The following is a 25,133-nucleotide window of genomic DNA, read 5'->3' as shown; positions in this document are numbered from 1 at the left end:
ACAGCTGCTTGATGTGACCGCTAGTTTTTAATGGGTACTATACACAATACCCCATAATGACAAAGCGATAACATATAGTTTTTATTAATGAAAAAAATATTTAAAAAAAAACTTATTTACATACGTTTTCAGACCCTTTGCTATGAGGCTGGAAATTGAGCTCAGGTCCATCCTGTTTCCATTGATCATCCTTAGATATTTCTTTAACTTGATTGGAGTCCACCTGTGGTAAATTCAAATGATTGGTCATTTCTGCAGCATTGAAGGTACCCAAGAACACAGTGGCTTCCATCACTCTTAAATGGAAGAAGTTTTGAACCACCAAGCCTCTTCCAAGAGCCGGCGGCACACAATAATTCCCGGCTTCTCAAGCCTTATTGCTTAATTAATGGACTAAGTAATTTCTGATTTCATTAGGTTCTGAGAGCGATAAATGTCCCACCCAGCCAAAGTCAGTCACACCCTTTGAATTCCTCTCATTAGGTTTCTGTAGTGTAGTGGTTATCACGTTCGCTTAACACGCGAAAGGTCCCCGGTTCGAGACCGGGCGGAAACATATTTTAAAAAATTGGACAGTAAGCCTATTCACTTAGGACTCGGTCCCAATTTCGGAATTCATGCTTTTCCTTCGCACTTCTCAATATTTGCTATTCAGACATACCTTTTTTAGTCGCGTAACGCACTCTGCATGTGTGGCTAGCTTGGGCGCTCTGAATACATTCCTGCTACGTGTGGTCTGAGGTCCATAATGATTCAAATAGTTTACCATGCCAGGGTAAGCTGACAAGAAACACAGCCCTTATTTCAAGTGTTTTTAAAATCCCCCGTGGGGAATATGAATGGTGGAAAAACGATTGGAACCATTTTCCTGTTTGACCGCTAGTTTTTAATGGGTATTATGGCTCTTTCTGTGGTACTCAATTTGGGATATTATGTGAGGTAGACTTGTGGGCATTCCTAATATTTTCCACGACTTCCTCTTTTTGTATTGTAGTTTCAGTAGTGTAGTGGTTATCACGTTCGCCTCACACGCGAAAGTCAGTCACACCCTTAGTTTTCCACACATTAGGTTTCCGTAGTGTAGTGGTTATCACATTCGCCTCACACGCGAAAGGTCCCCGGTTCGAAACCGTGCGGAAACATTTTGTAATATTCAATATTTCCCAATGCCCAGAGGCTAGCATTTGGTTTGAAACAGTTGAGTTTTGTCTAAACCTTGCAGTCTACCTAGATTATTTTCTGTCATTACAGCTGCTTGATGTGACCGCTAGTTTTTAATGGGTACTATACACAATACCCCATAATGACAAAGCGATAACATATAGTTTTTATTAATGAAAAAAATATTTAAAAAAAAACTTATTTACATACGTTTTCAGACCCTTTGCTATGAGGCTGGAAATTGAGCTCAGGTCCATCCTGTTTCCATTGATCATCCTTAGATATTTCTTTAACTTGATTGGAGTCCACCTGTGGTAAATTCAAATGATTGGTCATTTCTGCAGCATTGAAGGTACCCAAGAACACAGTGGCTTCCATCACTCTTAAATGGAAGAAGTTTTGAACCACCAAGCCTCTTCCAAGAGCCGGCGGCACACAATAATTCCCGGCTTCTCAAGCCTTATTGCTTAATTAATGGACTAAGTAATTTCTGATTTCATTAGGTTCTGAGAGCGATAAATGTCCCACCCAGCCAAAGTCAGTCACACCCTTTGAATTCCACTCATTAGGTTTCCGTAGTGTAGTGGTTATCACGTTTCGCTTAACACGCGAAAGGTCCCCGGTTCGAGACCGGGCGGAAACATATTTTAAAAAATTGGACAGTAAGCCTATTCACTTAGGACTCGGTCCCAATTTCGGAATTCATGCTTTTCCTTCGCACTTCTCAATATTTGCTATTCAGACATACCTTTTTTAGTCGCGTAACGCACTCTGCATGTGTGGCTAGCTTGGGCGCTCTGAATACATTCCTGCTACGTGTGGTCTGAGGTCCATAATGATTCAAATAGTTTACCATGCCAGGGTAAGCTGACAAGAAACACAGCCCTTATTTCAAGTGTTTTTAAAATCCCCCGTGGGGAATATGAATGGTGGAAAAACGATTGGAACCATTTTCCTGTTTGACCGCTAGTTTTTAATGGGTATTATGGCTCTTTCTGTGGTACTCAATTTGGGATATTATGTGAGGTAGACTTGTGGGCATTCCTAATATTTTCCACGACTTCCTCTTTTTGTATTGTAGTTTCAGTAGTGTAGTGGTTATCACGTTCGCCTCACACGCGAAAGTCAGTCACACCCTTAGTTTTCCACACATTAGGTTTCCGTAGTGTAGTGGTTATCACGTTCGCCTCACACGCGAAAGGTCCCCGGTTCGAAACCGTGCGGAAACATTTTGTAATATTCAATATTTCCCAATGCCCAGAGGCTAGCATTTGGTTTGAAACAGTTGAGTTTTGTCTAAACCTTGCAGTCTACCTAGATTATTTTCTGTCATTACAGCTGCTTGATGTGACCGCTAGTTGTTAATGGGTACTATACACAATACCCCATAATGACAAAGCGATAACATATAGTTTTTATTAATGAAAAAAATATTTAAAAAAAAACTTATATACATACGTTTTCAGACCCTTTGCTATGAGGCTGGAAATTGAGCTCAGGTTCATCCTGTTTCCATTGATCATCCTTAGATGTTTCTTCAACTTGATTGGAGTCCACCTGTGGTAAATTCAAATGATTGGTCATTTCTGCAGCATTGAAGGTACCCAAGAACACAGTGGCTTCCATCACTCTTAAATGGAAGAAGTTTTGAACCACCAAGCCTCTTCCAAGAGCCGGCGGCACACAATAATTCCCGGCTTCTCAAGCCTTATTGCTTAATTAATGGACTAAGTAATTTCTGATTTCATTAGGTTCTGAGAGCGATAAATGTCCCACCCAGCCAAAGTCAGTCACACCCTTTGAATTACACTCATTAGGTTTCCGTAGTGTAGTGGTTATCACGTTCGCCTCACACGCGAAAGGTCCCCGGTTCGAAACCGGGCGGAAGCATTTTGTAATATTCAATATTTCCCAATGCCCAGAGGCTAACATTTGGTTTGAAACAGTTGAGGTTTGTCTAAACCTTGCTGTCTACCTCTCCGACCTGTGGATCAATGTTGCCGTTTTTTGGGGGACCTCCTCCGTGCGATCTGTATGAATGTGACCAGACTGACAGCTTCTCTGAGCCAGGCAAATTCATTTATCAGGGTCATTGTAATGGATATATCCAAATAAATGGCAATATAATCCAAGATAAAACAAACTAAAATGTAGATTATTTTCTGTCATTACAGCTGCTTGATGTGACCGCTAGTTTTTAATGGGTACTATACACAATACCCCATAATGACAAAGCGATAACATATAGTTTTTATTAATGAAAAAAATATTTAAAAAAAAACGTATTTACATACGTTTTCAGACCCTTTGCTATGAGGCTGGAAATTGAGCTCAGGTCCATCCTGTTTCCATTGATCATCCTTAGATATTTCTTTAACTTGATTGGAGTCCACCTGTGGTAAATTCAAATGATTGGTCATTTCTGCAGCATTGAAGGTACCCAAGAACACAGTGGCTTCCATCACTCTTAAATGGAAGAAGTTTTGAACCACCAAGCCTCTTCCAAGAGCCGGCGGCACACAATAATTCCCGGCTTCTCAAGCCTTATTGCTTAATTAATGGACTAAGTAATTTCTGATTTCATTAGGTTCTGAGAGCGATAAATGTCCCACCCAGCCAAAGTCAGTCACACCCTTTGAATTCTACTCATTAGGTTTCTGTAGTGTAGTGGTTATCACGTTCGCTTAACACGCGAAAGGTCCCCGGTTCGAGACCGGGCGGAAACATATTTTAAAAAATTGGACAGTAAGCCTATTCACTTAGGACTCGGTCCCAATTTCGGAATTCATGCTTTTCCTTCGCACTTCTCAATATTTGCTATTCAGACATACCTTTTTTAGTCGCGTAACGCACTCTGCATGTGTGGCTAGCTTGGGCGCTCTGAATACATTCCTGCTACGTGTGGTCTGAGGTCCATAATGATTCAAATAGTTTACCATGCCAGGGTAAGCTGACAAGAAACACAGCCCTTATTTCAAGTGTTTTTAAAATCCCCCGTGGGGAATATGAATGGTGGAAAAACGATTGGAACCATTTTCCTGTTTGACCGCTAGTTTTTAATGGGTATTATGGCTCTTTCTGTGGTACTCAATTTGGGATATTATGTGAGGTAGACTTGTGGGCATTCCTAATATTTTCCACGACTTCCTCTTTTTGTATTGTAGTTTCAGTAGTGTAGTGGTTATCACGTTCGCCTCACACGCGAAAGTCAGTCACACCCTTAGTTTTCCACACATTAGGTTTCCGTAGTGTAGTGGTTATCACATTCGCCTCACACGCGAAAGGTCCCCGGTTCGAAACCGTGCGGAAACATTTTGTAATATTCAATATTTCCCAATGCCCAGAGGCTAGCATTTGGTTTGAAACAGTTGAGTTTTGTCTAAACCTTGCAGTCTACCTAGATTATTTTCTGTCATTACAGCTGCTTGATGTGACCGCTAGTTTTTAATGGGTACTATACACAATACCCCATAATGACAAAGCGATAACATATAGTTTTTATTAATGAAAAAAATATTTAAAAAAAAACTTATTTACATACGTTTTCAGACCCTTTGCTATGAGGCTGGAAATTGAGCTCAGGTCCATCCTGTTTCCATTGATCATCCTTAGATATTTCTTTAACTTGATTGGAGTCCACCTGTGGTAAATTCAAATGATTGGTCATTTCTGCAGCATTGAAGGTACCCAAGAACACAGTGGCTTCCATCACTCTTAAATGGAAGAAGTTTTGAACCACCAAGCCTCTTCCAAGAGCCGGCGGCACACAATAATTCCCGGCTTCTCAAGCCTTATTGCTTAATTAATGGACTAAGTAATTTCTGATTTCATTAGGTTCTGAGAGCGATAAATGTCCCACCCAGCCAAAGTCAGTCACACCCTTTGAATTCCTCTCATTAGGTTTCTGTAGTGTAGTGGTTATCACGTTCGCTTAACACGCGAAAGGTCCCCGGTTCGAGACCGGGCGGAAACATATTTAAAAAATTGGACAGTAAGCCTATTCACTTAGGACTCGGTCCCAATTTCGGAATTCATGCTTTTCCTTCGCACTTCTCAATATTTGCTATTCAGACATACCTTTTTTAGTCGCGTAACGCACTCTGCATGTGTGGCTAGCTTGGGCGCTCTGAATACATTCCTGCTACGTGTGGTCTGAGGTCCATAATGATTCAAATAGTTTACCATGCCAGGGTAAGCTGACAAGAAACACAGCCCTTATTTCAAGTGTTTTTAAAATCCCCCGTGGGGAATATGAATGGTGGAAAAACGATTGGAACCATTTTCCTGTTTGACCGCTAGTTTTTAATGGGTATTATGGCTCTTTCTGTGGTACTCAATTTGGGATATTATGTGAGGTAGACTTGTGGGCATTCCTAATATTTTCCACGACTTCCTCTTTTTGTATTGTAGTTTCAGTAGTGTAGTGGTTATCACGTTCGCCTCACACGCGAAAGTCAGTCACACCCTTAGTTTTCCACACATTAGGTTTCCGTAGTGTAGTGGTTATCACGTTCGCCTCACACGCGAAAGGTCCCCGGTTCGAAACCGTGCGGAAACATTTTGTAATATTCAATATTTCCCAATGCCCAGAGGCTAGCATTTGGTTTGAAACAGTTGAGTTTTGTCTAAACCTTGCAGTCTACCTAGATTATTTTCTGTCATTACAGCTGCTTGATGTGACCGCTAGTTGTTAATGGGTACTATACACAATACCCCATAATGACAAAGCGATAACATATAGTTTTTATTAATGAAAAAAATATTTAAAAAAAACTTATATACATACGTTTTCAGACCCTTTGCTATGAGGCTGGAAATTGAGCTCAGGTTCATCCTGTTTCCATTGATCATCCTTAGATGTTTCTTCAACTTGATTGGAGTCCACCTGTGGTAAATTCAAATGATTGGTCATTTCTGCAGCATTGAAGGTACCCAAGAACACAGTGGCTTCCATCACTCTTAAATGGAAGAAGTTTTGAACCACCAAGCCTCTTCCAAGAGCCGGCGGCACACAATAATTCCCGGCTTCTCAAGCCTTATTGCTTAATTAATGGACTAAGTAATTTCTGATTTCATTAGGTTCTGAGAGCGATAAACGTCCCACCCAGCCAAAGTCAGCCACACCCTTTGAATTACACTCATTAGGTTTCCGTAGTGTAGTGGTTATCACGTTCGCCTCACACGCGAAAGGTCCCCGGTTCGAAACCGGGCGGAAGCATTTTGTAATATTCAATATTTCCCAATGCCCAGAGGCTAACATTTGGTTTGAAACAGTTGAGGTTTGTCTAAACCTTGCTGTCTACCTCTCCGACCTGTGGATCAATGTTGCCGTTTTTTGGGGGACCTCCTCCGTGCGATCTGTATGAATGTGACCAGACTGACAGCTTCTCTGAGCCAGGCAAATTCATTTATCAGGGTCATTGTAATGGATATATCCAAATAAATGGCAATATAATCCAAGATAAAACAAACTAAAATGTAGATTATTTTCTGTCATTACAGCTGCTTGATGTGACCGCTAGTTTTTAATGGGTACTATACACAATACCCCATAATGACAAAGCGATAACATATAGTTTTTATTAATGAAAAAAATATTTAAAAAAAACGTATTTACATACGTTTTCAGACCCTTTGCTATGAGGCTGGAAATTGAGCTCAGGTCCATCCTGTTTCCATTGATCATCCTTAGATATTTCTTTAACTTGATTGGAGTCCACCTGTGGTAAATTCAAATGATTGGTCATTTCTGCAGCATTGAAGGTACCCAAGAACACAGTGGCTTCCATCACTCTTAAATGGAAGAAGTTTTGAACCACCAAGCCTCTTCCAAGAGCCGGCGGCACACAATAATTCCCGGCTTCTCAAGCCTTATTGCTTAATTAATGGACTAAGTAATTTCTGATTTCATTAGGTTCTGAGAGCGATAAATGTCCCACCCAGCCAAAGTCAGTCACACCCTTTGAATTCCTACTCATTAGGTTTCTGTAGTGTAGTGGTTATCACGTTCGCTTAACACGCGAAAGGTCCCCGGTTCGAGACCGGGCGGAAACATATTTAAAAAATTGGACAGTAAGCCTATTCACTTAGGACTCGGTCCCAATTTCGGAATTCATGCTTTTCCTTCGCACTTCTCAATATTTGCTATTCAGACATACCTTTTTTAGTCGCGTAACGCACTCTGCATGTGTGGCTAGCTTGGGCGCTCTGAATACATTCCTGCTACGTGTGGTCTGAGGTCCATAATGATTCAAATAGTTTACCATGCCAGGGTAAGCTGACAAGAAACACAGCCCTTATTTCAAGTGTTTTTAAAATCCCCCGTGGGGAATATGAATGGTGGAAAAACGATTGGAACCATTTTCCTGTTTGACCGCTAGTTTTTAATGGGTATTATGGCTCTTTCTGTGGTACTCAATTTGGGATATTATGTGAGGTAGACTTGTGGGCATTCCTAATATTTTCCACGACTTCCTCTTTTTGTATTGTAGTTTCAGTAGTGTAGTGGTTATCACGTTCGCCTCACACGCGAAAGTCAGTCACACCCTTAGTTTTCCACACATTAGGTTTCCGTAGTGTAGTGGTTATCACATTCGCCTCACACGCGAAAGGTCCCCGGTTCGAAACCGTGCGGAAACATTTTGTAATATTCAATATTTCCCAATGCCCAGAGGCTAGCATTTGGTTTGAAACAGTTGAGTTTTGTCTAAACCTTGCAGTCTACCTAGATTATTTTCTGTCATTACAGCTGCTTGATGTGACCGCTAGTTTTTAATGGGTACTATACACAATACCCCATAATGACAAAGCGATAACATATAGTTTTTATTAATGAAAAAAATATTTAAAAAAAAACTTATTTACATACGTTTTCAGACCCTTTGCTATGAGGCTGGAAATTGAGCTCAGGTCCATCCTGTTTCCATTGATCATCCTTAGATATTTCTTTAACTTGATTGGAGTCCACCTGTGGTAAATTCAAATGATTGGTCATTTCTGCAGCATTGAAGGTACCCAAGAACACAGTGGCTTCCATCACTCTTAAATGGAAGAAGTTTTGAACCACCAAGCCTCTTCCAAGAGCCGGCGGCACACAATAATTCCCGGCTTCTCAAGCCTTATTGCTTAATTAATGGACTAAGTAATTTCTGATTTCATTAGGTTCTGAGAGCGATAAATGTCCCACCCAGCCAAAGTCAGTCACACCCTTTGAATTCCTACTCATTAGGTTTCTGTAGTGTAGTGGTTATCACGTTCGCTTAACACGCGAAAGGTCCCCGGTTCGAGACCGGGCGGAAACATATTTAAAAAAATTGGACAGTAAGCCTATTCACTTAGGACTCGGTCCCAATTTCGGAATTCATGCTTTTCCTTCGCACTTCTCAATATTTGCTATTCAGACATACCTTTTTTAGTCGCGTAACGCACTCTGCATGTGTGGCTAGCTTGGGCGCTCTGAATACATTCCTGCTACGTGTGGTCTGAGGTCCATAATGATTCAAATAGTTTACCATGCCAGGGTAAGCTGACAAGAAACACAGCCCTTATTTCAAGTGTTTTTAAAATCCCCCGTGGGGAATATGAATGGTGGAAAAACGATTGGAACCATTTTCCTGTTTGACCGCTAGTTTTTAATGGGTATTATGGCTCTTTCTGTGGTACTCAATTTGGGATATTATGTGAGGTAGACTTGTGGGCATTCCTAATATTTTCCACGACTTCCTCTTTTTGTATTGTAGTTTCAGTAGTGTAGTGGTTATCACGTTCGCCTCACACGCGAAAGTCAGTCACACCCTTAGTTTTCCACACATTAGGTTTCCGTAGTGTAGTGGTTATCACATTCGCCTCACACGCGAAAGGTCCCCGGTTCGAAACCGTGCGGAAACATTTTGTAATATTCAATATTTCCCAATGCCCAGAGGCTAGCATTTGGTTTGAAACAGTTGAGTTTTGTCTAAACCTTGCAGTCTACCTAGATTATTTTCTGTCATTACAGCTGCTTGATGTGACCGCTAGTTTTTAATGGGTACTATACACAATACCCCATAATGACAAAGCGATAACATATAGTTTTTATTAATGAAAAAAATATTTAAAAAAAACTTATTTACATACGTTTTCAGACCCTTTGCTATGAGGCTGGAAATTGAGCTCAGGTCCATCCTGTTTCCATTGATCATCCTTAGATATTTCTTTAACTTGATTGGAGTCCACCTGTGGTAAATTCAAATGATTGGTCATTTCTGCAGCATTGAAGGTACCCAAGAACACAGTGGCTTCCATCACTCTTAAATGGAAGAAGTTTTGAACCACCAAGCCTCTTCCAAGAGCCGGCGGCACACAATAATTCCCGGCTTCTCAAGCCTTATTGCTTAATTAATGGACTAAGTAATTTCTGATTTCATTAGGTTCTGAGAGCGATAAATGTCCCACCCAGCCAAAGTCAGTCACACCCTTTGAATTCCTCTCATTAGGTTTCTGTAGTGTAGTGGTTATCACGTTCGCTTAACACGCGAAAGGTCCCCGGTTCGAGACCGGGCGGAAACATATTTTAAAAAATTGGACAGTAAGCCTATTCACTTAGGACTCGGTCCCAATTTCGGAATTCATGCTTTTCCTTCGCACTTCTCAATATTTGCTATTCAGACATACCTTTTTTAGTCGCGTAACGCACTCTGCATGTGTGGCTAGCTTGGGCGCTCTGAATACATTCCTGCTACGTGTGGTCTGAGGTCCATAATGATTCAAATAGTTTACCATGCCAGGGTAAGCTGACAAGAAACACAGCCCTTATTTCAAGTGTTTTTAAAATCCCCCGTGGGGAATATGAATGGTGGAAAAACGATTGGAACCATTTTCCTGTTTGACCGCTAGTTTTTAATGGGTATTATGGCTCTTTCTGTGGTACTCAATTTGGGATATTATGTGAGGTAGACTTGTGGGCATTCCTAATATTTTCCACGACTTCCTCTTTTTGTATTGTAGTTTCAGTAGTGTAGTGGTTATCACGTTCGCCTCACACGCGAAAGTCAGTCACACCCTTAGTTTTCCACACATTAGGTTTCCGTAGTGTAGTGGTTATCACATTCGCCTCACACGCGAAAGGTCCCCGGTTCGAAACCGTGCGGAAACATTTTGTAATATTCAATATTTCCCAATGCCCAGAGGCTAGCATTTGGTTTGAAACAGTTGAGTTTTGTCTAAACCTTGCAGTCTACCTAGATTATTTTCTGTCATTACAGCTGCTTGATGTGACCGCTAGTTTTTAATGGGTACTATACACAATACCCCATAATGACAAAGCGATAACATATAGTTTTTATTAATGAAAAAAATATTTAAAAAAAAACTTATTTACATACGTTTTCAGACCCTTTGCTATGAGGCTGGAAATTGAGCTCAGGTCCATCCTGTTTCCATTGATCATCCTTAGATATTTCTTTAACTTGATTGGAGTCCACCTGTGGTAAATTCAAATGATTGGTCATTTCTGCAGCATTGAAGGTACCCAAGAACACAGTGGCTTCCATCACTCTTAAATGGAAGAAGTTTTGAACCACCAAGCCTCTTCCAAGAGCCGGCGGCACACAATAATTCCCGGCTTCTCAAGCCTTATTGCTTAATTAATGGACTAAGTAATTTCTGATTTCATTAGGTTCTGAGAGCGATAAATGTCCCACCCAGCCAAAGTCAGTCACACCCTTTGAATTCCTCTCATTAGGTTTCTGTAGTGTAGTGGTTATCACGTTCGCTTAACACGCGAAAGGTCCCCGGTTCGAGACCGGGCGGAAACATATTTTAAAAAATTGGACAGTAAGCCTATTCACTTAGGACTCGGTCCCAATTTCGGAATTCATGCTTTTCCTTCGCACTTCTCAATATTTGCTATTCAGACATACCTTTTTTAGTCGCGTAACGCACTCTGCATGTGTGGCTAGCTTGGGCGCTCTGAATACATTCCTGCTACGTGTGGTCTGAGGTCCATAATGATTCAAATAGTTTACCATGCCAGGGTAAGCTGACAAGAAACACAGCCCTTATTTCAAGTGTTTTTAAAATCCCCCGTGGGGAATATGAATGGTGGAAAAACGATTGGAACCATTTTCCTGTTTGACCGCTAGTTTTTAATGGGTATTATGGCTCTTTCTGTGGTACTCAATTTGGGATATTATGTGAGGTAGACTTGTGGGCATTCCTAATATTTTCCACGACTTCCTCTTTTTGTATTGTAGTTTCAGTAGTGTAGTGGTTATCACGTTCGCCTCACACGCGAAAGTCAGTCACACCCTTAGTTTTCCACACATTAGGTTTCCGTAGTGTAGTGGTTATCACATTCGCCTCACACGCGAAAGGTCCCCGGTTCGAAACCGTGCGGAAACATTTTGTAATATTCAATATTTCCCAATGCCCAGAGGCTAGCATTTGGTTTGAAACAGTTGAGTTTTGTCTAAACCTTGCAGTCTACCTAGATTATTTTCTGTCATTACAGCTGCTTGATGTGACCGCTAGTTTTTAATGGGTACTATACACAATACCCCATAATGACAAAGCGATAACATATAGTTTTTATTAATGAAAAAAATATTTAAAAAAAAACGTATTTACATACGTTTTCAGACCCTTTGCTATGAGGCTGGAAATTGAGCTCAGGTCCATCCTGTTTCCATTGATCATCCTTAGATATTTCTTTAACTTGATTGGAGTCCACCTGTGGTAAATTCAAATGATTGGTCATTTCTGCAGCATTGAAGGTACCCAAGAACACAGTGGCTTCCATCACTCTTAAATGGAAGAAGTTTTGAACCACCAAGCCTCTTCCAAGAGCCGGCGGCACACAATAATTCCCGGCTTCTCAAGCCTTATTGCTTAATTAATGGACTAAGTAATTTCTGATTTCATTAGGTTCTGAGAGCGATAAATGTCCCACCCAGCCAAAGTCAGTCACACCCTTTGAATTCCTACTCATTAGGTTTCTGTAGTGTAGTGGTTATCACGTTCGCTTAACACGCGAAAGGTCCCCGGTTCGAGACCGGGCGGAAACATATTTAAAAAATTGGACAGTAAGCCTATTCACTTAGGACTCGGTCCCAATTTCGGAATTCATGCTTTTCCTTCGCACTTCTCAATATTTGCTATTCAGACATACCTTTTTTAGTCGCGTAACGCACTCTGCATGTGTGGCTAGCTTGGGCGCTCTGAATACATTCCTGCTACGTGTGGTCTGAGGTCCATAATGATTCAAATAGTTTACCATGCCAGGGTAAGCTGACAAGAAACACAGCCCTTATTTCAAGTGTTTTTAAAATCCCCCGTGGGGAATATGAATGGTGGAAAAACGATTGGAACCATTTTCCTGTTTGACCGCTAGTTTTTAATGGGTATTATGGCTCTTTCTGTGGTACTCAATTTGGGATATTATGTGAGGTAGACTTGTGGGCATTCCTAATATTTTCCACGACTTCCTCTTTTTGTATTGTAGTTTCAGTAGTGTAGTGGTTATCACGTTCGCCTCACACGCGAAAGTCAGTCACACCCTTAGTTTTCCACACATTAGGTTTCCGTAGTGTAGTGGTTATCACATTCGCCTCACACGCGAAAGGTCCCCGGTTCGAAACCGTGCGGAAACATTTTGTAATATTCAATATTTCCCAATGCCCAGAGGCTAGCATTTGGTTTGAAACAGTTGAGTTTTGTCTAAACCTTGCAGTCTACCTAGATTATTTTCTGTCATTACAGCTGCTTGATGTGACCGCTAGTTTTTAATGGGTACTATACACAATACCCCATAATGACAAAGCGATAACATATAGTTTTTATTAATGAAAAAAATATTTAAAAAAAAACTTATTTACATACGTTTTCAGACCCTTTGCTATGAGGCTGGAAATTGAGCTCAGGTCCATCCTGTTTCCATTGATCATCCTTAGATATTTCTTTAACTTGATTGGAGTCCACCTGTGGTAAATTCAAATGATTGGTCATTTCTGCAGCATTGAAGGTACCCAAGAACACAGTGGCTTCCATCACTCTTAAATGGAAGAAGTTTTGAACCACCAAGCCTCTTCCAAGAGCCGGCGGCACACAATAATTCCCGGCTTCTCAAGCCTTATTGCTTAATTAATGGACTAAGTAATTTCTGATTTCATTAGGTTCTGAGAGCGATAAATGTCCCACCCAGCCAAAGTCAGTCACACCCTTTGAATACCTCTCATTAGGTTTCTGTAGTGTAGTGGTTATCACGTTCGCTTAACACGCGAAAGGTCCCCGGTTCGAGACCGGGCGGAAACATATTTTAAAAAATTGGACAGTAAGCCTATTCACTTAGGACTCGGTCCCAATTTCGGAATTCATGCTTTTCCTTCGCACTTCTCAATATTTGCTATTCAGACATACCTTTTTTAGTCGCGTAACGCACTCTGCATGTGTGGCTAGCTTGGGCGCTCTGAATACATTCCTGCTACGTGTGGTCTGAGGTCCATAATGATTCAAATAGTTTACCATGCCAGGGTAAGCTGACAAGAAACACAGCCCTTATTTCAAGTGTTTTTAAAATCCCCCGTGGGGAATATGAATGGTGGAAAAACGATTGGAACCATTTTCCTGTTTGACCGCTAGTTTTTAATGGGTATTATGGCTCTTTCTGTGGTACTCAATTTGGGATATTATGTGAGGTAGACTTGTGGGCATTCCTAATATTTTCCACGACTTCCTCTTTTTGTATTGTAGTTTCAGTAGTGTAGTGGTTATCACGTTCGCCTCACACGCGAAAGTCAGTCACACCCTTAGTTTTCCACACATTAGGTTTCCGTAGTGTAGTGGTTATCACATTCGCCTCACACGCGAAAGGTCCCTGGTTCGAAACCGTGCGGAAACATTTTGTAATATTCAATATTTCCCAATGCCCAGAGGCTAGCATTTGGTTTGAAACAGTTGAGTTTTGTCTAAACCTTGCAGTCTACCTAGATTATTTTCTGTCATTACAGCTGCTTGATGTGACCGCTAGTTTTTAATGGGTACTATACACAATACCCCATAATGACAAAGCGATAACATATAGTTTTTATTAATGAAAAAAATATTTAAAAAAAAACTTATTTACATACGTTTTCAGACCCTTTGCTATGAGGCTGGAAATTGAGCTCAGGTCCATCCTGTTTCCATTGATCATCCTTAGATATTTCTTTAACTTGATTGGAGTCCACCTGTGGTAAATTCAAATGATTGGTCATTTCTGCAGCATTGAAGGTACCCAAGAACACAGTGGCTTCCATCACTCTTAAATGGAAGAAGTTTTGAACCACCAAGCCTCTTCCAAGAGCCGGCGGCACACAATAATTCCCGGCTTCTCAAGCCTTATTGCTTAATTAATGGACTAAGTAATTTCTGATTTCATTAGGTTCTGAGAGCGATAAATGTCCCACCCAGCCAAAGTCAGTCACACCCTTTGAATTCCACTCATTAGGTTTCCGTAGTGTAGTGGTTATCACGTTCGCTTAACACGCGAAAGGTCCCCGGTTCGAGACCGGGTGGAAAACATATTTTAAAAATTGGACAGTAAGCCTATTCACTTAGGACTCGGTCCCAATTTCGGAATTCATGCTTTTCCTTCGCACTTCTCAATATTTGCTATTCAGACATACCTTTTTTAGTCGCGTAACGCACTCTGCATGTGTGGCTAGCTTGGGCGCTCTGAATACATTCCTGCTACGTGTGGTCTGAGGTCCATAATGATTCAAATAGTTTACCATGCCAGGGTAAGCTGACAAGAAACACAGCCCTTATTTCAAGTGTTTTTAAAATCCCCCGTGGGGAATATGAATGGTGGAAAAACGATTGGAACCATTTTCCTGTTTGACCGCTAGTTTTTAATGGGTATTATGGCTCTTTCTGTGGTACTGAATTTGGGATATTATGTGAGGTAGACTTGTGGGCATTCCTAATATTTTCCACGACTTCCTCTTTTTGTATTGTAGTTTCAGTAGTGTAGTGGTTATCACGTTCGCCTCACACGCGAAAGTCAGTCACACCCTTAGTTTTCCACACATTAGGTTTCCGTAGTGTAGTGGTTATCACATTCGCCTCACACGCGAAAGGTACCCTGATTCGAAACCGTGCGGAAACATTTTGTAATATTCAATATTTCCCAAATGCCCAGAGGCTAGCATTTGGTTTGAAACAGTTGAGTTTTGTCTAAACCTTGCAGTCTACCTAGATTATTTTCTGTCATTACAGCTGCTTGATGTGACCGCTAGTTTTTAATGGGTACTATACACAATACCCCATAATGACAAAGCGATAACATATCATTTTTATTAATGAAAAAAATATTTTAAAAAAAACTTATTTACATACGTTTTCAGACCCTTTGCTATGAGGCTGGAAATTGAGCTCAGGTCCATCCTGTTTCCATTGATCATCCCTAGATATTTCTTTAACTTGATTGGAGTCCACCTGTGGTAAATTCAAATGATTGGTCATTTCTGCAGCATTGAAGGTACCCAAGAACACAGTGGCTTCCATCACTCTTAAATGGAAGAAGTTTTGAACCACCAAGCCTCTTCCAAGAGCCGGCGGCACACAATAATTCCCGGCTTCTCAAGCCTTATTGCTTAATTAATGGACTAAGTAATTTCTGATTTCATTACGGTTATGAGAGCGATAAATGTCCCACCCAGCCAAAGTCAGTCACACCCTTTGAATTCCACTCATTAGCTTTCGGTAGTGTAGTGGTTATCACGTTCGCTTAACACGCGAAAGGTCCCCGGTTCGAGACCGGGCGGAAACATATTTTAAAAAATTGGACAGTAAGCCTATTCACTTAGGACTCGGTCCCAATTTCGGAATTCATGCTTTTCCTTCGCACTTCTCAATATTTGCTATTCAGACATACCTTTTTTAGTCGCGTAACGCACTCTGCATGTGTGGCTAGCTTGGGCGCTCTGAATACATTCCTGCTACGTGTGGTCTGAGGTCCATAATGATTCAAATAGTTTACCATGCCAGGGTAAGCTGACAAGAAACACAGCCCTTATTTCAAGTGTTTTTAAAATCCCCCGTGGGGAATATGAATGGTGGAAAAACGATTGGAACCATTTTCCTGTTTGACCGCTAGTTTTTAATGGGTATTATGGCTCTTTCTGTGGTACTGAATTTGGGATATTATGTGTGGTAGAATTGTTGGCATTCCTATTATTTGCCACCACTTCCTCTTTTTGTATTGTAGTTTCAGTAGTGTAGTGGTTATCACGTTCGCCTCACACGCGAAAGTCAGTCACACCCTTAGTTTTCTACACATTAGGTTTCCGTAGTGTAGTGGTTATCACATTCGCCTCAAACGCGAAAGGTCCCTGGTTTGAAACCTTGCGGAAACATTTTGTAATATTCAATATTTCCCAATGCCCAGAGGCTAGCATTTGGTTTGAAACAGTTGAGTTTTGTCTAAACCTTGCAGTCTACCTAGATTATTTTCTGTCATTACAGCTGCTTGCTGTGACCGCTAGTTGTTAATGGGTACTATACACAATACCCCATAATGACAAAGCGATAACATATAGTTTTTATTAATGAAAAAAATATTTTAAAAAAAAACGTATATACATACGTTTTCAGACCCTTTGCTATGAGGCTGGAAATTGAGCTCAGGTTCATCCTGTTTCCATTGATCATCCTTAGATATTTCTTTAACTTGATTGGAGTCCACCTGTGGTAAATTCAAATGATTGGTCTTTTCTGCAGCATTGAAGGTACCCAAGAACACAGTGGCTTCCATCACTCTTAAATGGAAGAAGTTTTGAACCACCAAGCCTCTTCCAAGAGCCGGCGGCACACAATAATTCCCGGCTTCTCAAGCCTTATTGCTTAATTAATGGACTAAGTAATTTCTGATTTCATAAGGTTCTGAGAGCGATAAATGTCCCACCCAGCCAAAGTCAGCCACACCCTTTACCTTAAGGGAAGATTTCGGCAGGTGCCGTATGGTTAGTGAGAAAGTCCATGTTGGAAATGTACGGTCCCTTACTAGACGTCCGAAATCGTTTGTAAAATTCGCGGACGGCGTCGGGCCGAGCGGCAGGGCCGGACCTACCGGGAAGTCATCAAATGAACTTTGTCGGACATTCGGTTTCCGTTTTACAAAAATAATAAGATTTTGGTCATTTTACCGCTGTCCCGGAAATTCCCACAAGAGGGCATAAGCAATCATATTGCTATTGGACAAAACATCACGATTCACGACGGGGCCTTATCTCGAAAACTGAAAATATTTCAAAGCCGAAACTCGGTGAGCGTAGGTTTGGCATAATGGGCAGTTGGCCCCGAACAAGATGGCGTCTAGGCCTCAATGGTTTTTGAGTTATGGCCATTTATCTGGGATTAAAGGTCCAAAATGAAAATAGAGAAATTATTTTTCCACTTCACGTCAATGTCAAGGAGCCTCCGGTGTCAATAAAAAAAGAACCAGCCATTTATCTATCGTCATTTAAGAGAAATCGTACAACGACAGATTGGTGATTTTCACGGATAGGTGTTTTTTTTTCAACGGATACAGATCCAGTTGCAGGGTGTTCTTACGAATCTTTTTAAAGTGTGCTGCGGAGCTCTGCGAGATTTCTGTGATTTTCTATGATTTTCTGAAATAACACACACTCACTAAACCCTCCGTAAATAACTCAGTTCTTAACGTAAAGACTTAAAACTCAGGATTATGTAAAGGCATACCCCAATCAGGATATAAGTTTATTTATAGCTTCCTGTGCCAACCGGAAGTGCCTTAAAAGGTCAGATCTTTTCAAAACTTCATATGTGGGATTAGGCAACCCCCATAAACTGTAAGTCAGTCATTTCTCCCAACAGATGACAAAGAAAAGCTCTCTCTCACACACACACACACAGAAACACACACACAGCAAGGATGGAGTGACAAAGTGCGGTGCTTAAAGACACACAAAGCCTACAATGGCATTTCCATATTCTCTAGGCCGTGCCGAGTTCAACAAGATGCAACAAGACGCTTGACCGTAGCTCGCTCGGTCTAAGCACAGCGACCATTAGAAAAGTAGGCCCAAAATGAAGGCTGGCCCTCAATGTCATTTGCTTTTGGGTGACAGTGAGAGAACCATTAAGGTGAGAAGCACAATTCGACCTCAGGAACGTACCTGAGGTCCTCCCGATCCGTGCAAGCCTAACCTTAACCGTGTGGCATTAACCCTTAACAGTTAAAAGAAGGTGTTTACATCAAACAGTTTGCATTGACTTCTCTCCCCATAGGAATACATTGCCTGCACCTCTAAATTCAACCTGAAGCCTATGTGGGTTATGAATGCCTAATGAACCTGTCTTCTATGACAGTCCATCAGACCACTATGAGGTCTACCTGTGTCGATTCTAAGCTTCTTGGAGCAAACGGAAGTGGTTAAATTGACCCAAAAGGTGTTTTGATGTACATAACCTTCAAAGGTGAAAATGACTACATTCAACCCTATGTAGATCGTAGATCAGTCAATTCTTAACTTAAAGACTTAAAACTCAGGATTCTGTAAGTGTCTATGTCAATCAAGACATGTGTTTACTTATAGCTTCCTGTGCTAACCGGAAGTGCCTTTAATTGGGTCACACTGTCTGTTTTGAAGGGTTAGAAAATTCACATCTCTCCAAAACTTCATATGTGTGACTAGGTAACCCTCCTAAACTGTAAATCAGTCATTTCTCCCAGCAGATGTCAAAGAAAAGCTCTCACACACACACACAGCAAGGATGGAGTGATAAAGTGCGGTGCTCAAAGACACAGAGAGCAGGCAATGGCATAAACATAATCTCTAGGCCGTGCCGAGTTCAATGAGATATCCCGCTTGACCGTAGCTCGCTCGGTCTAAGCGCAGCGACCATTAGAAAAGTAGGCCCAAAATGAAGCCTGCCCCACAACGTCATTTGCTTTTGGGTGACAGTGAGAGAACCGTTAGGGTGAGAAGCACAATTCGACCTCAGGTACGTTCCTAAGGTCCTCCCGATCCGTGCAAGCCTAACGTTGACCGTGTGGCATTAACCCTTAATAGTTAAAAGAAGGTGTTTACTTCAAAGAGTTTGCATTGACTTCTTTCCCCATAGGAATACATTGCCTGCACCCCTAAATTCAACCTGAAGCCTATGTGGGTTATGAATGTCGTATGAACCTGTCTTCGATGACAGTCCATCAGGCCACTATGAGGTCTACCTGTGTTGATTCTAAGCTTCCTGGACCAACCGGAAGTGGTTAAAATCACCCTAAAAGTGTTTATTCATACCCTGCCTGCAGTTTGATAGACATAGTGCATTCAACCCTGTGTAAATCAGTCAATTCTTAAAGTAAGGACTTAAAACTCAGGATTCTGTAAAAGCATACCCCAGTGAGGATATGTGTTGACTTATAGCTTCCTGTGCCAACCGGAAGTGCCATAATTGGTGTCTCAGGGGCTGTTTCGAGGGGTTATAAAAGTCAGATCTTTCCAAAACTTCATAGATGTGATTAGGCAACCCCCATGAACTGTAAATCAGTCATTTTTCCCATAAAATTTCAAAGGAAAAATAAATCACACTAAAACACAACTTGGATGGAGGGACGTATTGGGGTGCGTAGAGACAGACAGTGACTGCAATAGTTAGCTTTGTTCGAGCTAAAAAAGAACCGTCAGACCTAGAGTTCCGAAACTTTAGAATCCTGTTCTAGACCTCCGGTCGATAGTGCGTGGTGAGTTAGGTGGCTCTAGAAGGTTCTCGGACCGAGAAACAGCCTCGTACATTTGCAATGATTTCAATTCATTTTGACCATTACGAAAATGACGACATTTAGAAAAGTCTCAGAGACACAAGACTAGGTGCATTGCGACCGTCTCGGCCCATAGAGACGGACCCCAACGTTTCTGTCCGATAGCTCATTCAAGGACCCCGTAGCAAGTCATGTAAAAAGTGGATTTTCAGCACCAATTAGGGTTTTGCTCGGACACCAAATGAACGATCGAGCCGAAACTTGGGATTCGGGGTCGCCTCAGCTAGGCCTACACATAACATAAGAAATGGACCCGCAGCTAGAACGTAACTACGTGTTTTATGTTTTTTTTATGGTTTGAACCGAAGGCGTTGTGAATTTTGGGCCAGCTCTGAAGTATGTGATAGTTGGCTACTAAACGAGTTGGAAAAAGTGGGTTTGGTGTCAGTTTGTATCAGTTTGGTGTCAGAATGATATCTAATTGACTGATGGACGGTGACTTGCTGGTGACTCTTGTCCATTTGCAATATGTTTAAACAGTGAGGTACCATCACCAAAGTGACATTCTGAAATCAACCCTAACGAGCGACTGAGATGAACCAGAATCACTGCACAGCCATCCCGAGTTCATCGGGCCAGTCAATTTCACATTCCTGCAGGATTTTTATAGCATGACAAATTCGTGATGGTACCTGCCCATTGAACCATATTGCAAATGCACAGTGACTTTGCAAAAGTAAGAAAACATAAACAAATGGACATAATGAAATCACCATATTTTTATTTTTGGGTTACCAGTTGCACAACAATGCACGTGCATTTGCAATATGATTCAACAGTGAAAAAACATCACAAAATGGACATGATGAAGTCAACACAACGAGCGATGGAAAGGAGCAACTATCACGCCAGGCCTTCCCGAGTTCATCTGGCCAGTCAATTTTGCATTTCTGCAGGATTTTTGAGCATGTCAAATTTCTTATGGTAAATGCCCATTGAACCATATTGCAAATGTACATGCACTTGCAATATGATTCTATAGTGAAAAAACATCACCAAATGGACATGATGAAATCAACACAACGAGTGATGGAAAGGTACAACTATCACTGCTCGGCCATCCTGTGTTCATCAGGACAGTCAATTTTGCATTTTTGAGCATGTCAAATTTCTTATGGTTAATGCCCATTGAACCATATTGCAAATGTACATGCACTTGCAATATGATTCTATAGTGAAAAAACATCACCAAATGGACATGATGAAATCAACACAACGAGTGATGGAAAGGAACAACTATCACTGCCCGGCCATCCCGAGTTCATCAGGCCAGTCAATTTTGCATTTTTGAGCATGTCAAATTTCTTATGGTAAATGCCCATTGAACCATATTGCAAATGTACATGCACTTGCAATATGATTCTATAGTGAAAAAACATCACCAAATGGACATGATGAAATCAACACAACGAGTGATGGAAAGGAACAACTATCACTGCCCGGCCATCCCGAGTTCTTCAGGCCAGTCAATTTTGCATTTCTGCAGGATTTTTGAGCATGTCAAATTTCTTATGGTATTTGGCCCCAAAAAAAGTGACTTTTGACTTTGACTTTTGACTTCCTATGAAATCATATTGCAAATGGACAAATCATATTCCTTGTGCACAAGTAAAAAAAAAATATGATAATACAATTTTACAAATGTATATTCATATAGTTCTTAAGCATGATGAATTGACATAAAATCGAAACAATTTCGAAAAATGGTCCAGAAAGCACTTTTTTACGAGGGTGATAAGTTTAAATAAAAGTTCACATTTTCGACTTTTGACTTCCTATGAAATCATATTGCAAATGGAAAAAACATATGCCTTTTATGCACAAGTAAAAAAAAATGATGATAATAAAATATGACTAAAGTATGTTGATACAGTTCTTATACATGTGTAATTGACACAAAAATGCAAAGAATTTTGAAAAATGGTCCAGAAAGCACTTTTTCAAGGGTGTGTGAAGTTTTTTACAAAATTTTAATATTTTTGACTTTTGAATTTTGACTTCCTATGAAATCATATTGCAAATGGACAAAACATGTTTCTTATGCGCATGTAAAAAAAAAAATGTATGCTAATAAAATTGGACAAAAGTATATTCATACAGTTCTTACAAATGTGTAATTGACAAAAAAATCTAAAGAATTTCGAAAAACGGTCCAGAAAGCACTTTTTTAAGGGGTGATAATTTTTGACCCAAAAAATTTGGATGTTGACTTGAGGTCCATTTCCAATATGAAAAACCACAGTGGAGCGCACTCGCCACCTGTTGGATTTTTGAAGTTTTACAACTGGCAATTGCCATTTGGCATTTGCAATCAACTTTGCATGAATCAACGCCGAATTGGATGGTATTGACCAATGTGTATATGGTTTGTCCGATGCCAATGATTTGCCATTCATTTTTTTCCACTTCAGGGGGGACTTCCCTTACACTTGTTAGGTTTCTGTATTGTAGTGGTTATCACGTTCGCTTAACACGCGAAAGGTGCCCGGTTCGAGACCGGGCGGAAACATATTTTAAAAAATTGGACAGTTCGCCTATTCACTTAGGACTCGGTCCCAATTTCGGAATTCATGCTTTTCCTTCGCACTTCTCAATATTTGCTATTCAGACATACCTTTTTTAGTCACGTAACGCACTCTGCATGTGTGGCTAGCTTGGGCGCTCTGAATACATTCCTGCTACGTGTGGTCTGAGGTCCATAATGATTCAAATAGTTTACCATGCCAGGGTAAGCTGACAAGAAACACAGCCCTTATTCCAAGTGTTTTTAAAATCCCCCATGGGGAATATGAATGGTGGAAAAACGATTGGAACCATTTTCCTGTTTGACCGCTAGTTTTTAATGGGTATTATGGCTCTTTCTGTGGTACTCAATTTGGGATATTATGTGAGGTAGACTTGTGGGCATTCCTAATATTTTCCACGACTTCCTCTTTTTGTATTGTAGTTTCAGTAGTGTAGTGGTTATCACGTTCGCCTCACACGCGAAAGTTAGTCACAACCTTAGTTTTCCACACGTTAGGTTTCCGTAGTGTAGTGGTTATCACATTCGCCTCACACTCGGAAGGTCCCCGGTTCGAAACCGTGCGGAAACATTTTGTAATATTCAATATTTCCCAATGCCCAGAGGCTAGCATTTGGTTTGAAACAGTTGAGTTTTGTCTAAACCTTGCAGTCTACCTAGATTATTTTCTGTCATTACAGCTGCTTGATGTGACCGCTAGTTGTTAATGGGTACTATACACAATACCCCATAATGACAAAGCGATAACATATAGTTTTTATTAATGAAAAAAATATTTAAAAAAAAACTTATATACATACGTTTTCAGACCCTTTGCTATGAGGCTGGAAATTGAGCTCAGGTCCATCCTGTTTCCATTGATCATCCTTAGATATTTCTTTAACTTGATTGGAGTCCACCTGTGGTAAATTCAAATGATTGGTCATTTCTGCAGCATTGAAGGTACCCAAGAACACAGTGGCTTCCATCACTCTTAAATGGAAGAAGTTTTGAACCACCAAGCCTCTTCCAAGAGCCGGCGGCACACAATAATTCCCGGCTTCTCAAGCCTTATTGCTTAATTAATGGACTAAGTAATTTCTGATTTCATTAGGTTCTGAGAGCGATAAATGTCCCACCCAGCCAAAGTCAGTCACACCCTTTGAATTCCACACATTAGGTTTCTGTAGTGTAGTGGTTATCATGTTTGCTTAACACACGAAAGGTCCCCGGTTCGAGACCGGGCGGAAACATATTTAAAAAAATTGGACAGTAAGCCTATTCACTTAGGACTCCGTCCCAATTTCGGAATTCATGCTTTTCCTTCGCACTTCTCAATATTTGCTATTCAGACATACCTTTTTTAGTCGCGTAACGCACTCTGCATGTGTGGCTAGCTTGGGCGCTCTGAATACATTCCTGCTACGTGTGGTCTGAGGTCCATAATGATTCAAATAGTTTACCATGCCAGGGTAAGCCGACAAGAAACACAGCCCTTATTTCAAGTGTTTTTAAAATCCCCCGTGGGGAACATGAATGGTGGAAAAACGATTGGAAGCATTTTCCTGTTTGACCACTAGTTTTTAATGGGTATTAGGGCTCTTTCTGTGGTACTCAATTTGGGATATTATGTGAGGTAGACTTGTGGGCATTCCTAATATTTTCCACGACTTCCTCTTTTTGTATTGTAGTTTCAGTAGTGTAGTGGTTATCACGTTCGCCTCACACGCGAAAGTCGGTCACACCCTTAGTTTTCCACACATTAGGTTTCCGTAGTGTAGTGGTTATCACGTTTGCCTCACACGCGAAAGGTCCCCGGTTTGAAAACGTGCGGAAACATTTTGTAATATTCAATATTTCCCAATGCCCAGAGGCTAGCATTTGGTTTGAAACAGTTGAGTTTTGTCTAAACCTTGCAGTCTACCTAGATTATTTTCTGTCATTACAGCTGCTTGCTGTGACCGCTAGTTGTTAATGGGTACTATACACAATACCCCATAATGACAAAGCGATAACATATAGTTTTTATTAATGAAAAAAATATTAAAAAAAAAACTTATATACATACGTTTTCAGACACTTTGCTATGAGGCTGGAAATTGAGCTCAGGTTCATCCTGTTTCCATTGATCATCCTTAGATATTTCTTTAACTTGATTGGAGTCCACCTGTGGTAAATTCAAATGATTGGTCATTTCTGCAGCATTGAAGGTACCCAAGAACACAGTGGCTTCCATCACTCTTAAATGGAAGAAGTTTTGAACCACCAAGCCTCTTCCAAGAGCCGGCGGCACACAATAATTCCCGGCTTCTCAAGCCTTATTGCTTAATTAATGGACTAAGTAATTTCTGATTTCATTAGGTTCTGGGAGCGATAAATGTCCCACCCAGCCAAAGTCAGTCACACCCTTTGAATTCCACTCATTAGGTTTCTGTAGTGTAGTGGTTATCATGTTCGCTTATCACGCGAAAGGTCCCCGGTTCGAGACCGGGTGGAAACACAATTTAAAAAATTGGACAGTAAGCCTATTCACTTAGGACTCGGTCCCAATTTCAGAATTCATGCTTTTCCTTCACACTTCTCAATATTTGCTATTCAGACATACCTTTTTTAGTCGTGTAACGCACTCTGCATGTGTGGCCAACTTGGGCGCTCTGAATACATTCCTGC

General features: G+C 40.8%; 24 non-coding genes across 24 annotated transcripts; all 24 read left to right on the top strand.

Moving 5' to 3' along the window:
• Positions 1 to 483: 483 nt before the first annotated feature.
• On the top strand, positions 484 to 556 carry trnav-aac (transfer RNA valine (anticodon AAC)). The gene has a single exon. It is a non-coding gene; the product is annotated as a tRNA-Val (tRNA).
• Positions 557 to 1,069: 513 nt separating this feature from the next.
• trnav-cac (transfer RNA valine (anticodon CAC)) lies at positions 1,070 to 1,142 on the top strand. The gene has a single exon. It is a non-coding gene; the product is annotated as a tRNA-Val (tRNA).
• Positions 1,143 to 1,730: 588 nt separating this feature from the next.
• Positions 1,731 to 1,804, top strand: trnav-aac (transfer RNA valine (anticodon AAC)). The gene has a single exon. It is a non-coding gene; the product is annotated as a tRNA-Val (tRNA).
• Positions 1,805 to 2,317: 513 nt separating this feature from the next.
• trnav-cac (transfer RNA valine (anticodon CAC)) lies at positions 2,318 to 2,390 on the top strand. The gene has a single exon. It is a non-coding gene; the product is annotated as a tRNA-Val (tRNA).
• Positions 2,391 to 2,978: 588 nt separating this feature from the next.
• Positions 2,979 to 3,051, top strand: trnav-cac (transfer RNA valine (anticodon CAC)). The gene has a single exon. It is a non-coding gene; the product is annotated as a tRNA-Val (tRNA).
• A 763-nt stretch (positions 3,052 to 3,814) lies between these two features.
• On the top strand, positions 3,815 to 3,887 carry trnav-aac (transfer RNA valine (anticodon AAC)). Its single transcript has one exon. It is a non-coding gene; the product is annotated as a tRNA-Val (tRNA).
• A 513-nt stretch (positions 3,888 to 4,400) lies between these two features.
• Positions 4,401 to 4,473, top strand: trnav-cac (transfer RNA valine (anticodon CAC)). Its single transcript has one exon. It is a non-coding gene; the product is annotated as a tRNA-Val (tRNA).
• Positions 4,474 to 5,061: 588 nt separating this feature from the next.
• Positions 5,062 to 5,134, top strand: trnav-aac (transfer RNA valine (anticodon AAC)). The gene has a single exon. It is a non-coding gene; the product is annotated as a tRNA-Val (tRNA).
• Positions 5,135 to 5,646: 512 nt separating this feature from the next.
• Positions 5,647 to 5,719, top strand: trnav-cac (transfer RNA valine (anticodon CAC)). The gene has a single exon. It is a non-coding gene; the product is annotated as a tRNA-Val (tRNA).
• A 587-nt stretch (positions 5,720 to 6,306) lies between these two features.
• On the top strand, positions 6,307 to 6,379 carry trnav-cac (transfer RNA valine (anticodon CAC)). The gene has a single exon. It is a non-coding gene; the product is annotated as a tRNA-Val (tRNA).
• A 763-nt stretch (positions 6,380 to 7,142) lies between these two features.
• trnav-aac (transfer RNA valine (anticodon AAC)) lies at positions 7,143 to 7,215 on the top strand. The gene has a single exon. It is a non-coding gene; the product is annotated as a tRNA-Val (tRNA).
• Positions 7,216 to 7,727: 512 nt separating this feature from the next.
• trnav-cac (transfer RNA valine (anticodon CAC)) lies at positions 7,728 to 7,800 on the top strand. Its single transcript has one exon. It is a non-coding gene; the product is annotated as a tRNA-Val (tRNA).
• A 589-nt stretch (positions 7,801 to 8,389) lies between these two features.
• trnav-aac (transfer RNA valine (anticodon AAC)) lies at positions 8,390 to 8,462 on the top strand. The gene has a single exon. It is a non-coding gene; the product is annotated as a tRNA-Val (tRNA).
• Positions 8,463 to 8,975: 513 nt separating this feature from the next.
• trnav-cac (transfer RNA valine (anticodon CAC)) lies at positions 8,976 to 9,048 on the top strand. The gene has a single exon. It is a non-coding gene; the product is annotated as a tRNA-Val (tRNA).
• A 587-nt stretch (positions 9,049 to 9,635) lies between these two features.
• trnav-aac (transfer RNA valine (anticodon AAC)) lies at positions 9,636 to 9,708 on the top strand. Its single transcript has one exon. It is a non-coding gene; the product is annotated as a tRNA-Val (tRNA).
• A 513-nt stretch (positions 9,709 to 10,221) lies between these two features.
• Positions 10,222 to 10,294, top strand: trnav-cac (transfer RNA valine (anticodon CAC)). Its single transcript has one exon. It is a non-coding gene; the product is annotated as a tRNA-Val (tRNA).
• Positions 10,295 to 10,882: 588 nt separating this feature from the next.
• trnav-aac (transfer RNA valine (anticodon AAC)) lies at positions 10,883 to 10,955 on the top strand. The gene has a single exon. It is a non-coding gene; the product is annotated as a tRNA-Val (tRNA).
• A 513-nt stretch (positions 10,956 to 11,468) lies between these two features.
• trnav-cac (transfer RNA valine (anticodon CAC)) lies at positions 11,469 to 11,541 on the top strand. The gene has a single exon. It is a non-coding gene; the product is annotated as a tRNA-Val (tRNA).
• Positions 11,542 to 12,130: 589 nt separating this feature from the next.
• On the top strand, positions 12,131 to 12,203 carry trnav-aac (transfer RNA valine (anticodon AAC)). Its single transcript has one exon. It is a non-coding gene; the product is annotated as a tRNA-Val (tRNA).
• A 512-nt stretch (positions 12,204 to 12,715) lies between these two features.
• trnav-cac (transfer RNA valine (anticodon CAC)) lies at positions 12,716 to 12,788 on the top strand. Its single transcript has one exon. It is a non-coding gene; the product is annotated as a tRNA-Val (tRNA).
• Positions 12,789 to 13,376: 588 nt separating this feature from the next.
• trnav-aac (transfer RNA valine (anticodon AAC)) lies at positions 13,377 to 13,449 on the top strand. Its single transcript has one exon. It is a non-coding gene; the product is annotated as a tRNA-Val (tRNA).
• A 513-nt stretch (positions 13,450 to 13,962) lies between these two features.
• Positions 13,963 to 14,035, top strand: trnav-cac (transfer RNA valine (anticodon CAC)). The gene has a single exon. It is a non-coding gene; the product is annotated as a tRNA-Val (tRNA).
• A 2,424-nt stretch (positions 14,036 to 16,459) lies between these two features.
• Positions 16,460 to 16,532, top strand: trnal-caa (transfer RNA leucine (anticodon CAA)). The gene has a single exon. It is a non-coding gene; the product is annotated as a tRNA-Leu (tRNA).
• Positions 16,533 to 24,890: 8,358 nt separating this feature from the next.
• On the top strand, positions 24,891 to 24,963 carry trnad-auc (transfer RNA aspartic acid (anticodon AUC)). Its single transcript has one exon. It is a non-coding gene; the product is annotated as a tRNA-Asp (tRNA).
• Positions 24,964 to 25,133: the final 170 nt, after the last annotated feature.

Source organism: Oncorhynchus kisutch, unplaced genomic scaffold (genome assembly GCF_002021735.2).
Source record: "Oncorhynchus kisutch isolate 150728-3 unplaced genomic scaffold, Okis_V2 scaffold3947, whole genome shotgun sequence".
NCBI classification, from domain to species: domain Eukaryota; kingdom Metazoa; phylum Chordata; class Actinopteri; order Salmoniformes; family Salmonidae; genus Oncorhynchus; species Oncorhynchus kisutch.
Note: the sequence above shows the minus strand (reverse complement) of the source record. Positions and strands in the feature narration are given on the sequence as shown.